This window comes from Oenanthe melanoleuca, chromosome 1A, assembly GCF_029582105.1.
Source record: "Oenanthe melanoleuca isolate GR-GAL-2019-014 chromosome 1A, OMel1.0, whole genome shotgun sequence".
NCBI lineage: Eukaryota > Metazoa > Chordata > Aves > Passeriformes > Muscicapidae > Oenanthe > Oenanthe melanoleuca.
In genome coordinates, this window is record NC_079334.1 from 41,115,467 (window position 1) to 41,126,811 (window position 11,345).

General features: G+C 36.4%; 1 protein-coding gene across 5 annotated transcripts in view; it reads right to left on the reverse strand.

Annotated features, from left to right (window-relative positions):
• LOC130248239 (myoD family inhibitor domain-containing protein-like) overlaps positions 1 to 10,157 on the reverse strand; it is a 66,330-nt gene extending 56,173 nt beyond the window's left edge. For 2 of the 5 annotated variants that reach the window (XR_008839618.1, XR_008839616.1), the window contains exon 1: positions 8,069 to 8,291. The gene's annotated coding sequence lies outside the window, so the exon portion shown is untranslated. Of the gene's footprint in view, positions 1 to 8,068; positions 8,292 to 10,077 lie in introns of those variants that run through there. The other 3 variants (XR_008839617.1, XR_008839619.1, XM_056481843.1) reach the window with 3 other exon arrangements.
• Between the last annotated feature and the right edge of the window lie 1,188 nt (positions 10,158 to 11,345).

Below are 11,345 nucleotides of genomic sequence, written 5' to 3' on the forward strand. Positions count from 1 at the left end.
AAAAAAAACCAAAAAAACAAAAATAAAAACCAAAAAACCCACCAAAAAAAAAAAAAAACACACAACAAAAGCCAAACAAATTTTAAAGAAAAATAAGTAAGGGAAGAAATGTCAGTCGACAGATTTGATTATGGAGTTCAGTGTTAGAAAGGAACCATTTGTGCATATCTGGGAGAGAGACTTAGTAATTTTTAGTCATTTTCTAAATCTGTTCAGCTCTCAGGGTGTCCCATTCCCTCTGGTGGTGTGAGGAGCAGCAGTGAGCCACATAATATTATATCAATCCTTAATGCTTGCATATTTCAAGCACCATTGATGAGGAAATACTATACAATGTCAAACAGAAATGTTCATTGCAAAAGAAAGAAACATTCTTTTTTAAATATTTCCATTGAAAACACTATGCAGAAACAAGACACAGCAAGTAATAAGTCACACTGTCCAGAAATCTGAGATGACAATAGCAAAACATTCATGGTACTTCTCTGAGCCATGTAATGCTGACATTTCATTTTTACAAAGCTTATGATTTTTTTTCCTATTAAAAAAAATTAAGAAATTCAGTTTTAAGAATAATAAAACATTAAGCACTACAAAACAATAGTTTTAACACCAGGTTGCAACATGTGGAATAGTTTGCTTCCATCAGGGGTAAGGCTGGTGGGGGAAAAGTCAATATGAAATACATTCTTGTGAAGGAAGGATAATGAGGGGAGGGGATGGGATTTTGTTTTTAATGAATGGGTTCACCCAGTAAATATCTACAACAACATGTATAGCAGGAAGTAATGAGCTATTTCCACAGCTCCATAAGTGGCTGTTGCTTTGTGCTGGGAAAAGGCAGGGTGTGGGACACAGGCAGGGCTCTCTCTCCCTGGAGAGTGGATCCAGAGACCAAAGACCAGGCTCTGGTCTGTCCTGGTGCCAAAGGCCATTTTCAATTAATGGAAATAGTTATAAATAGAAACTCTGTTGAATTCGGGGTCTCAGAAGCAGTTGAACTTGATGCTGGCCACATCCCACCAGTGACTGTCACTAGTTTCAGAAAATGGTACACATTGGCCATGTTTGTTTGGAGAGCCATGTAGGCAGATACTTGACTCGTTTTGATCCAGTTTGTGAAGGGTTTAGTGATCTGGATTCACAATAGCAAGTGTGGTTATATCCCTGTGACTGTTAATCACAAGGGTCTCTAGCTAATATGAGAAACTCAGTGCCATGGTGACAAGGCTATTTCCATCAGTTAAACTGAAGTGTGTAAACCTGGGAAGTAATGAGAAGTCATCTCGAATGTTATTGGTTTATACTAAATATATTTTGGCCATATTATTATTATAATTTCAGTCATCTGAGGACCACAACCAGCGTTTCCTCATTTCTGCAGCTTGTAAACTTACAGTGGGTGTATCTTGAATCAATCAGCCAGGAAAAAAAACCAAATAAAAAAACAACCACAAGCAAGCCAAAAAATACTTAGGAGGACTAAAGATATAAAGAAGCCAAGGAAGAGCTCAAATGCCCTGTGACAATCTCTTCCAGCACAGAGTCACAATTAACATTATCCTTAAGATGAGCAAACTCAAAACTGAGCATAGTGAGCAGCTTAAAGAAAGTTTTGAATGATATCAAAAGTGGAAATTGTCACATAACTTCTCAGACAGGCATTTTGTGGCAGGGTTTCATCCACCCTGACTGAATCAGCTCTTCTCACCTGAGCAGCTGCATGTTTTGCACCAAGAGTTAGCCATGGCAAGGGAATAAAAACCAGAGATTAAATATAGATCCTTGCACAGCTCATCTGACTGTATAAGTCAAACAGTTCTCCCAGGCCCTGGGGCACTCAGCCTCAGCTCCCACCAGGACCAAGGCACCATCCCAGGGAACACAGAGCCAGGAGCTCCACCAAGCAGCACTTGGACCCCAGCTCATGGGAAAGGTGAGCCCCTGAACCCCATCCTGACCAGGATTACCTGGGATCAGGGCATGTCCCCAGTGCACAGAAACACCAGGGACCAACCATTCAGCCACTGTGCATCATACCTTACCCCAAGTGAAAATAACCCTCTGTGAAAAATAAACAATGTAATAAACCAATGGGGAAGTGATGTTGAAGTATGCATATGAGGGGATGCATTTTGTCAGTAGGTATTTTAAACAGAATTTTTAACATCTTCAATGAACAAACTTGTTAGTTTGTAAGAATGAAAAACCATTTCCTTCTGATAAAATGTAGGTATGAAGATTGACAATGAGGTTTTTTTAAAATGCTTTGAGGTTTTAATTAAACCTCTTCCTCTGCTACCAAAAATATTCAAAATTTATTTAGAGTTCCTGCATTTATGTACCACAGAGACATAACCTTGAACAGTGATAAAAGGAGGTGTGGAAACAAGTTTATGTAGCAGTCCAGAATACTTCTTGTCTTCTTTATCAATCATCTCAGGCAATGTGAGAAAACAGATGTTCCCCCTCTACAACTGAAATCTGGCAAAAGACAATAGAGTTGCTTAATACCAAGAAAAAAACCCAAAGCAACATAATCACTTCGTTCTTCTTGCACGAGTAAATTCTGCCACAAATTGTTGGGTAAAGTATAAGAAAGATACAGCAGCAAAACTTAATTTCAGGAGGTATAAAAACCCACTGGATATCATCAGTATCTCACCTTAGGCACTGCCTAAGTGGTTTGAAGGTGAAAGTGAAAACACTTATGTGGAAAAAAAACCAACAAACAACCAAGTAGTAAGTTTGTAAATACAATTACAGTTTTTTTATGCAAACAGGAAAAGCCAACCTGAATAAAGATAAATGGAAGGGACATATATTAGCTGATAAAATTCAAGATGCAGAGGGGTAATGAAGAGGAAAGAGTAAAGTGTCTAAAAGTGGGGAAAAAACTGTTTAGAAGAAAACTTACTTCTAACTTTATTCAAAAAATTCTGCTGAACATGTTATGGTGAATATTAATATTATTTCAAGATCTCAGAACATCAGCAAGAGGTGGTTCCAAACAGATAGGTAAGTTGCCAGGATTCCTAGGGAATGTAAGGATTCACAGCAATATTTACAAGGAGCTCAATGGTGTGCTTGTCACTACTTTTGCTATAGTGAATTGGGGAATCAGAAACATCTAAACTTATATTTTGAGCCGAAATTCATAACACAATGAAAATATCAAATAATACATTAATTTACAGAACATCAGGTTATAACTCTTTTGTTATACTGTATGGCAAAGTGTTTTTGAAACACAATTTGGAACTGATAGATGTTTGCCTCATATTCATGTGTATTTCTTCAGAAACATTTGCTGTATCTTAGAAGCAGCATATCTGCAATGTGTTGCAGGGGTTGCTATGGTGAGTTCACATCTCTTATTTAATCCTGTACCTGAGTAAATACACACTGTAACAACCTCTGCTAAAGGTGCTATTAGTAAAGTTATGTCAGCATTTCTACGAAAAATACTTGTTTTCCTGTTATGAGTTGGCAAAAACACAAAGAAAGCTATTCCTAAAGCAAATCCACAGAATCCCTTTGTACTTTTCCAGTGTATTTTTAGCCCAGCATCAATACCTTTCCAAAGTCTTCAGTCATAAAAATCAAATTAAAAAATCAATGCATTTGTTTCTATTCTTTAGTTGTTAGTAATTTTGATTACAGTTATGGGATTCCTCATTTTAAAAAAATCTTTAGGAAAATTTGGGATGAGTTTCCATTTCACTATTTCAATTGGTACCAGTGGTCCTTCAGTCAGGCATTAATTGCAGCATTTGTTTTACAGCCCATCTCTACTGCCAGAGTCACATAAAGAAACTTCTGTATAAAGGAGAACCAGGTCCTTAGTTCTTGTATTTAATGATTCCATTTAACTAAATGGCATCAGAAATGTAACCTGTAGACTCCAGAGCATTCTTTTTGAGCAATTGTTTGAGTGACTTCCAGCCTAATGTTTATGAGATGAGTGCTTAGTTGGAAGTAATTTAATATTTTTATCTTTTTGGCACCTATTTACTGTCCTAATCGTTTGCTCTGAAAAAAAGTGAGGAGGTTTCTGAGAATGTTTTTCTCTATGAGCTACCCTGTGTATGTCAGGACAATTCTTGTATGCATTTTTAGGTTTACCTGATTAAATGTTTTCCTTTCATGGGCATTTTAAACCATTTTTTGAGGGAAATGTTTATATTTGACAAAATCTCTTACAACGGATAATAACAATTTTGAAGGAAAATTGCTACAAAAATGTTTCTAAATACATATATGTTTACTCAAACTGGGTGGAAAAGTCAGAATTTACCATAAAAAACCAAATAAGTTTATCCAACTTGTCCATAAGCTCTGATTATTATCCTGGGACTTGCATGTGTGCTTTCATGTTGACCTTGTAAAAAGTGTATTTTAAAGGAAAACACTTTCTCCTCTGCTTCATGTCAGTCAGTAAGAGTGGATGGTCATTTCTGAAGTGGATGAACAGTGTGGCTGAACAGACACATCTTCCTCAAAAGTCAGGAAGAACATGGTTGGATGGAGAAACTCAGATCACAAATGTGCATCATTAGCTGGTAATGAGAAGGGATGGTTAATTTTTGAGAATTTACTCCAAAAGCCAGAAAGAGAGAGGTGTGATAGGTTCAGATGTTGCCCTGGCATGAACCATAGAAGTATAGTTTTTACACAGCTTAAATTAGGGCCCTTCATGTTAAATGGAATCATAGATATTGTTGAAATAATGGTGTTTTGTGCTCCAAGTTTTAAATGCTTCTGTATTTGGATGTTACTGCCCAACTTGTTGCTCAGTTCCTGCATAGGATAGGCTTCAAGCTCTACAAAATCGAATACTACAGCACTAGAAGTGAGAAATGTCCTTCCAATCTTCTGCTGTGAGGCCTTCATACCAAACACAAGCCAATATCTGACATGGCAGTATTAGGGTCAAAAGCAGCAACACTAAAATTTTAGAAAATGCTGTCCAATGACACAAACATAGGAATAGTAGAACATGACTAAGGTACCAGCCTATCCACATTTCAAAAGAATTATCACTAAGAAGACTAGTAATTAATCCTTTTTTCTTTCTATTGAGATGCTCTATTCATATTTTCCATACCAATATTCTTCAGTTATATTAATCAATGTACAAAGAAATCCTTTTAAGACAGTAAGTCAGCATGATGTCTTTTTCTATTTCCATCACTTGTGCATAAATGAACTGGAGCAAAGGAGGACTGGAATGAATGAAATAAGTTATATATTTAAGGATCTTTATTGGAAAATTTTCTCCCCAAAGGTGAATACTCATGTAGTATCACCAGGGTACATACATCTCATGTATGATAATACACAAATGAGGTTTTCAAATAAATAGATCCCAGAACACAGCATCTGAGCTCTCTGGAGAAAACCAATAGAAAATGGCATGGTTCACCAGAGGAATGTGTTAAAAGCCACCTCCCACCCTCCCTTAGACAGTCACTGTGTACGTGTTGAAACAGTAGACACCTCTGGCTTCCTTATGGCCATTACCTTTAGAATACATTCAAAGTATAACCTTGAGATTAGAATAGAATAGAATAGAATAGAATAGAATAGAATAGAATAGAATAGAATAGAATAGAATAGAATAGAATAGAATAGAATAGAATAGAATAGAATAGAATAGAATAGAATAGAATAGAATAGAATAGAATAGAATAGAATAGAATAGAATAGAATGAAGAGATTAAAAAAATTCTTGGTCCATGGTTAAAAATTTGTACCAGATGACAGCATTTGTGGTATGTATCACTTTTCTGAGTCACAATAGATTGTTTTAAAGTTACCAATACATTTTCATTGTTTTTGCTTAGTGGTAAATCCAGAACTTCTTAGTGTCAGTCATTGGTGGCTAAAATGTTTTGTTGTTACCTTCTTTATGACAGAAAATTTCAGATTAAATTAGAAACAGGGATTCTAGACCTTGGAAGTTGGAACAGACATCCTTGGTACATAATTTGATATTATTTTCATCTACTACTGTGAACTATTAGAACCAGAAACCAAAAGCATCAAAACTACAGTATGATGATTTTCATCATTATCCACAAGTGTGAAGTATAGAGAAGGGAAAAATTCATCATCCTGTCAATATTTTGAATTTCACTTTCCTATCATGGAAAACACAACCTTGCGCAAAATAACAGATGCTGAATCATATCATGCTAAAGAGTTCAGAGTTTGAAGGAAGAAATAAAAAATGCAGGAGCAGTGTAACTAAGAAACATATAAAAAATATTTAAGAATATTGCATTAAGTTAACTATCCAATTATAAGATGAATGTTCATGCAGCATATTGGCCAACCAAAAATTTCTACAAACACTAACTGATTTTCATAATATCGTTGTGAAATAGGGAGAAAATTATTTTCACATTTTCCTTCTCATCAGAACTGAAATTAGGTCTTAAAACATCTCTCACATCATTACCACTGATGGGTCTTGAAAATCGTAGTAGTACTAGTCAAGATTACCATCTGGTCTTGATGATTCAGTTTGGATTTCACAGCCACCACGAACAGTTTCTCTATACACTATTAAACTATCATTTTGCTTCAAGACACAGTTTTCTTCAAAGTAAATAGAAAATTTCAAAACCTTACAACAAAAGGTATAACATCTTGTTTTCCTAGAAATCTAAAAATTATCTTCATTTACAAAGTACCTGTGATTCCTAATACAGCTCATTTTCTCTTTTTTCCTTTAATTAATCAGAAATTTGATCTGAAAATTTAAAAGTAATTTTTCAGAAATTACTGTTAAAATCATTGCAGGGGATGAGAAAGGATGGAGTAAGTTAGCCAGAACCAGAAAATTCCACTATGAAACCAAAGATTGACCAAAACCAAATTCCACTATGAAACCAAAAATTGCTGGGTGCTGCAGGAATATGATTTTTAGTATATTTCCTTTTTACAGTGAAAAAATAGGAGATGATAAGGCTACTCAGACAGAGCTTTGCCAGTAATAAAACTTTAGTCTGAATAAATATCTCAGGATTCAGCCCATGTTTCTGCTTTATGATTTATTGCCTACAAACTCCAAAGCAAGTGAAAACACAGGGCAATGAGTAAGAGGCTAATGGACATTTTTAGTTTCATTTGAAGCAGGTGTGACAGGACTTCACACATCTTAAAAGCAAGACTCATCTTGTACCTTTTTGTTTCTCTTTTACCATGGAAAATATCATTCCTACTCTGAGAAAGTTTATTTTTGGTCTCTTAGTGTACCCTCAGATCAGATCTTTCTCTGTGTGAGAGTGAAGTTTGTCCCATGCTGCACACAGGAGTAGAAGGGACATAGAGTCAAGTCTTTTCTGACAATTTGCACCATTGTCCAGTGATGGAGGAGAAGGTGAGTGACACCATCTCAGCTATGGTCACTCCTGATCCCTTTGGTTTTGGAGAATGGTTGCACAAACAGTTCTAAGAGAGAAGGAACACTTCAGAAATTTCTTCTGCCAATTGGAGTTGTTCACTGGGCTAAGGGACTCCTATCCATAAAACGGCAGAGAAAAGGCTAAAACAAAGTCCAGGAAGAAAGTATAAAGAGTGACTGGCTCAAGAGACACAAATTTTCCCCTCTAGGGGAAAGCATCAAAGTTAGCACAGAACAGGAGCATTTGAAAAATCCCTGTTATCACTGCTCCTAATCAGGATGCTGCAGGAAACTTAGTGATAGCTAGTCCTGCTGCACACATCATAAACCCATGTTATAAATCTCAGTTGTTTACAGCTTAACATAAATCAGAACCGGACTGAAACACATCGTATAGCCTAGAGTTACAGTCTCAACACAAGAAATACTTGTTTCCTCTTGCCAAAGTGGTGAAGCTAAAGTAGCAGATCTTTAACCTCAAGCCAAATACGGACAATAAGGAGCTCTATGCACAAACACTTCTAGAAATAGAAGTATATTCATTTTCAAATAGAAATATCACTGAGCAGTACACACAGACACTGCATCTGTACAGGAAATGGACATTTGCCACCTTCATAATTACATAGGACTATAGAAAGCAAATTTCTCACTTACCACAAAGCACTACTTGCAACAACAAAACAAATTTTATCTTCTGAGTCTCCTTATTTTGCTGGAATGGAGGTGGGGAAAAATACAGCTCAGTTCATCAACATGTTTAAATAGTGTCTTTGAGAAAGGATTCAGAAGCAAATATGTACTGTTGCACTGGGCAGCTGCTCTCGTGGATTTCCAGTTAAACAAACATCTATTGCAAGGTATGTCTCGTAAAGAGGTTGTTTTCTCTAGGTTTTTTCTAGGGTCATGGTCATCACCTGGGAATTGTGGCTTCCAGATTTATGAAATTACTAGTTGATATTTGTGCACATTTGCAAAACAGTGTAATGAGCAATAGTGGTGTATGAATATGCAGCACATATAAGCAGAACATTAATTTCCTGTAAGAATAGTTATTTTCCAGGTTTTACTTCAAACTCTACTTAACAGAGTCAAGCAGAGTAAGCAACAAAACTTATACCATGTTAAATTATTTTTAACATTTGAGGGGGAAAAAAAAGAAATGGAAGCTAGTGTGACAAAATAAATACATAATACAGTTCTGGTTTAGCAATGCCTGTATATTTAATTTCTGATTATTTTCAACAGGCAAGAGTAGAGTAAAGAATGATGATTCTTTGCAGGAAAGATGCCTGTCATTGCACTGGGCTCACAATCCTGCCTGCCATGTTCACTCAATCTGTGGAGCCAAGAAAAAGTTTTACTACTAGGATTTCATTAAAATAAATATTAATTGTGTACTTGAAGCCAAGAGCCACCTTTAGTACTTTGAGGGTTTTCAGTTAAATAAAAAAAAAGCTAATATACTAATAGATTTTTCTCATTAAATACTATCTTAACCAGCATGGTAAACACATTTGTTTTCAACTTCAGAAAGACAAAATTCTTAAATTAAGAGATTTTTTTTCTGGGTGCTTCCACAACTGTACAGAATTACAAGGTCTCAGTTATTGCCAAGCCTCTGTACTTTCTTCTGAGTTAGTGCTCAAAGTGAAGTGAAGTGTCTGGCTTCTTGTCTCTGTTTTTTAGCAGCTGTGTTTGAATTGCAAGTTTGAATGACAATTATCTCACTTTGACAGAAGCTTGATTACTTGGGCTATGAAAAGATTCTTTATTCTGTTTTGTACTAAACAGTTATTTTTTTATATCACAGGTTTTTAGCATTAACTCTTACTTGTTCTTTAACAGCCACAACTACTATTTTTAAATTAAACAAAAGAAATATTAGGTGTCTGTGCCTTAGTGTCTAGTTAGCACAGGTAAAATACAAAACCAAATTTTATCCAAGAGTTTTAGTGAACAAGGGCTTTGATAAACTCTGTTAATTTAGGATTAAAGAGAGAACTAAAGCCCAAAGTAAAGGCCCTTTGATAGCAGTGGGGGATGAGTAATGGAAAATGTTCTTGCTGTGGACTAATCAGAGTGTAATTGCTAAAGGAACCAATCTTTCATTAGTTGCAAAGGCAGTAAACTCAATCAGTCATAGTGTCAAAATATTGCAGTTCTGTTGAAGAATTTTATTGAACTAATTGATTTAATTGTTTTAAGTAATGCCATTATAAGAGTCATTATTAAGACACATTATTCTCAATATAATTTTCTGAAACAGAAAAACTTTTTACGAGGAAAGTGATTTTCATTACAAAAAAAAAAAAATGAGGCAATGGTTTTGATTTAAAAGAGCATCTTGACTAGGCTATGTTTTATTAGAAACTACCAGTACTTGATTTTGGATGTCAACATAGACAATGTGAAGCACTTTGTAAATTAGGGGTTCTTTAGATACATTTAACCGAGTTTAAACAGGTCTGATGGCATTTTCTGAGTCAGAAATTTGTTTCATCTAATCTGCCTAATCCAGATATAATGGACCAGGGATGTTTGCCTTGTGGTTTTGCACACCCTCCCTCCACTCCCTTTTAGCCATGAGGGGATATGGTACGACTGCAGTAATTTTCTTGCTAGTTCCAGAATTCATTTAACTGCAATAACCAGTCCTGGCTTACCTTCCAGTCCTCTGCCTGCTTATTGCCATTTGCATCTCACTTTCCCATCTGCCAGATGTTCATGCAGCCACACAGTCAGTGGGAACAGCACAACACTCTGGGTTAAAATTAACCTTTTTTTCTTTTTTCCCTCCCATACATATATATGACTATTTGCAGTCCTTGGGGAAGCAAAGAGAGTGAAAACACTGATTGGGTCAGTGGGAAGTTGGCACTGCCTCTTTTAGCATCAGCATTTGCTTATGTTGACTTAAGGGAGTTGTGGGACTACAGAATTAGCATCATTCCTGTGAGGCTCAAACCCAGCTGGGATCTGTGGGGCAGGAAACAGGAACCCAGATACGTCATCCACTGGTTCCCTTCCTCTCCCAGCAGTGTTTGGGCTGAATGAAAAATTCATCTCATTGACACCTGTTGTGATGCAACATCTCTTAAATTCAGTGCCAGAGGGAGAGTGCTGCATGTAACCCTATGCAAACTGCAAGTGCAGTCTCCTGGCTGTGTCTGTGTAATCTTTCTGGTCTGTGACAGTGACAATAAATATTGACATCATTGCTAAGCCAAGCAAAGTGTTTGAGAGGTTTTCATGTAACCCTGAACCTTCCACCTGTTTCTGGCAATACCCCTCTGGTTATGCAGTCACAGACAAAGCTGACGACGTCAGTTTTGGAGGGGAGGGTAACGCAACATATTAGATCCAAAGGCAGAAATCAGGAGGAAACACATTTCTAGATAGTGCTTGTCCCAAGATAGAGCTTGTTAGTCTTTCAGAAGTGGTACAAAATCAACAGTGACAACAGTGACTGAGTTCTCATAAGATGATTTTCTTTGCTATTTGTGTTCAGAATGTCACTCGACAGACTTCCTGCCATAAATTATGGAGTCAGTGTAGCTCAGGGGTTCAAAAGGCTTTGGCTAAAATGCCTTAAAAGCTTATTGGTCGAAATTATGCAGAAACTCACTGCAGCTGCAACATGAAAATAGAGTTGTCATTACTGTTGCTTTATCACTGGTACTTTTAGTTATATATATTTCTCCTGTGGCTTTTCCTCTCAATCAAACATTATTATACTATAGTGTATATACATGTATATATAACAACCATACAGGCAGGTAGTGCATAACTCTTTCTATGTTTTTGAGGAATGACTAGAGCTTAAAACTCGGGAAATCTTAGGATTGGGAGTCATTAAGGCTTTCACTTCCCCATGAAAGGCCTCTCAGGACTAGGTGTGGTACTGAGACGGAGAGGACACTGCTGGGTCAGA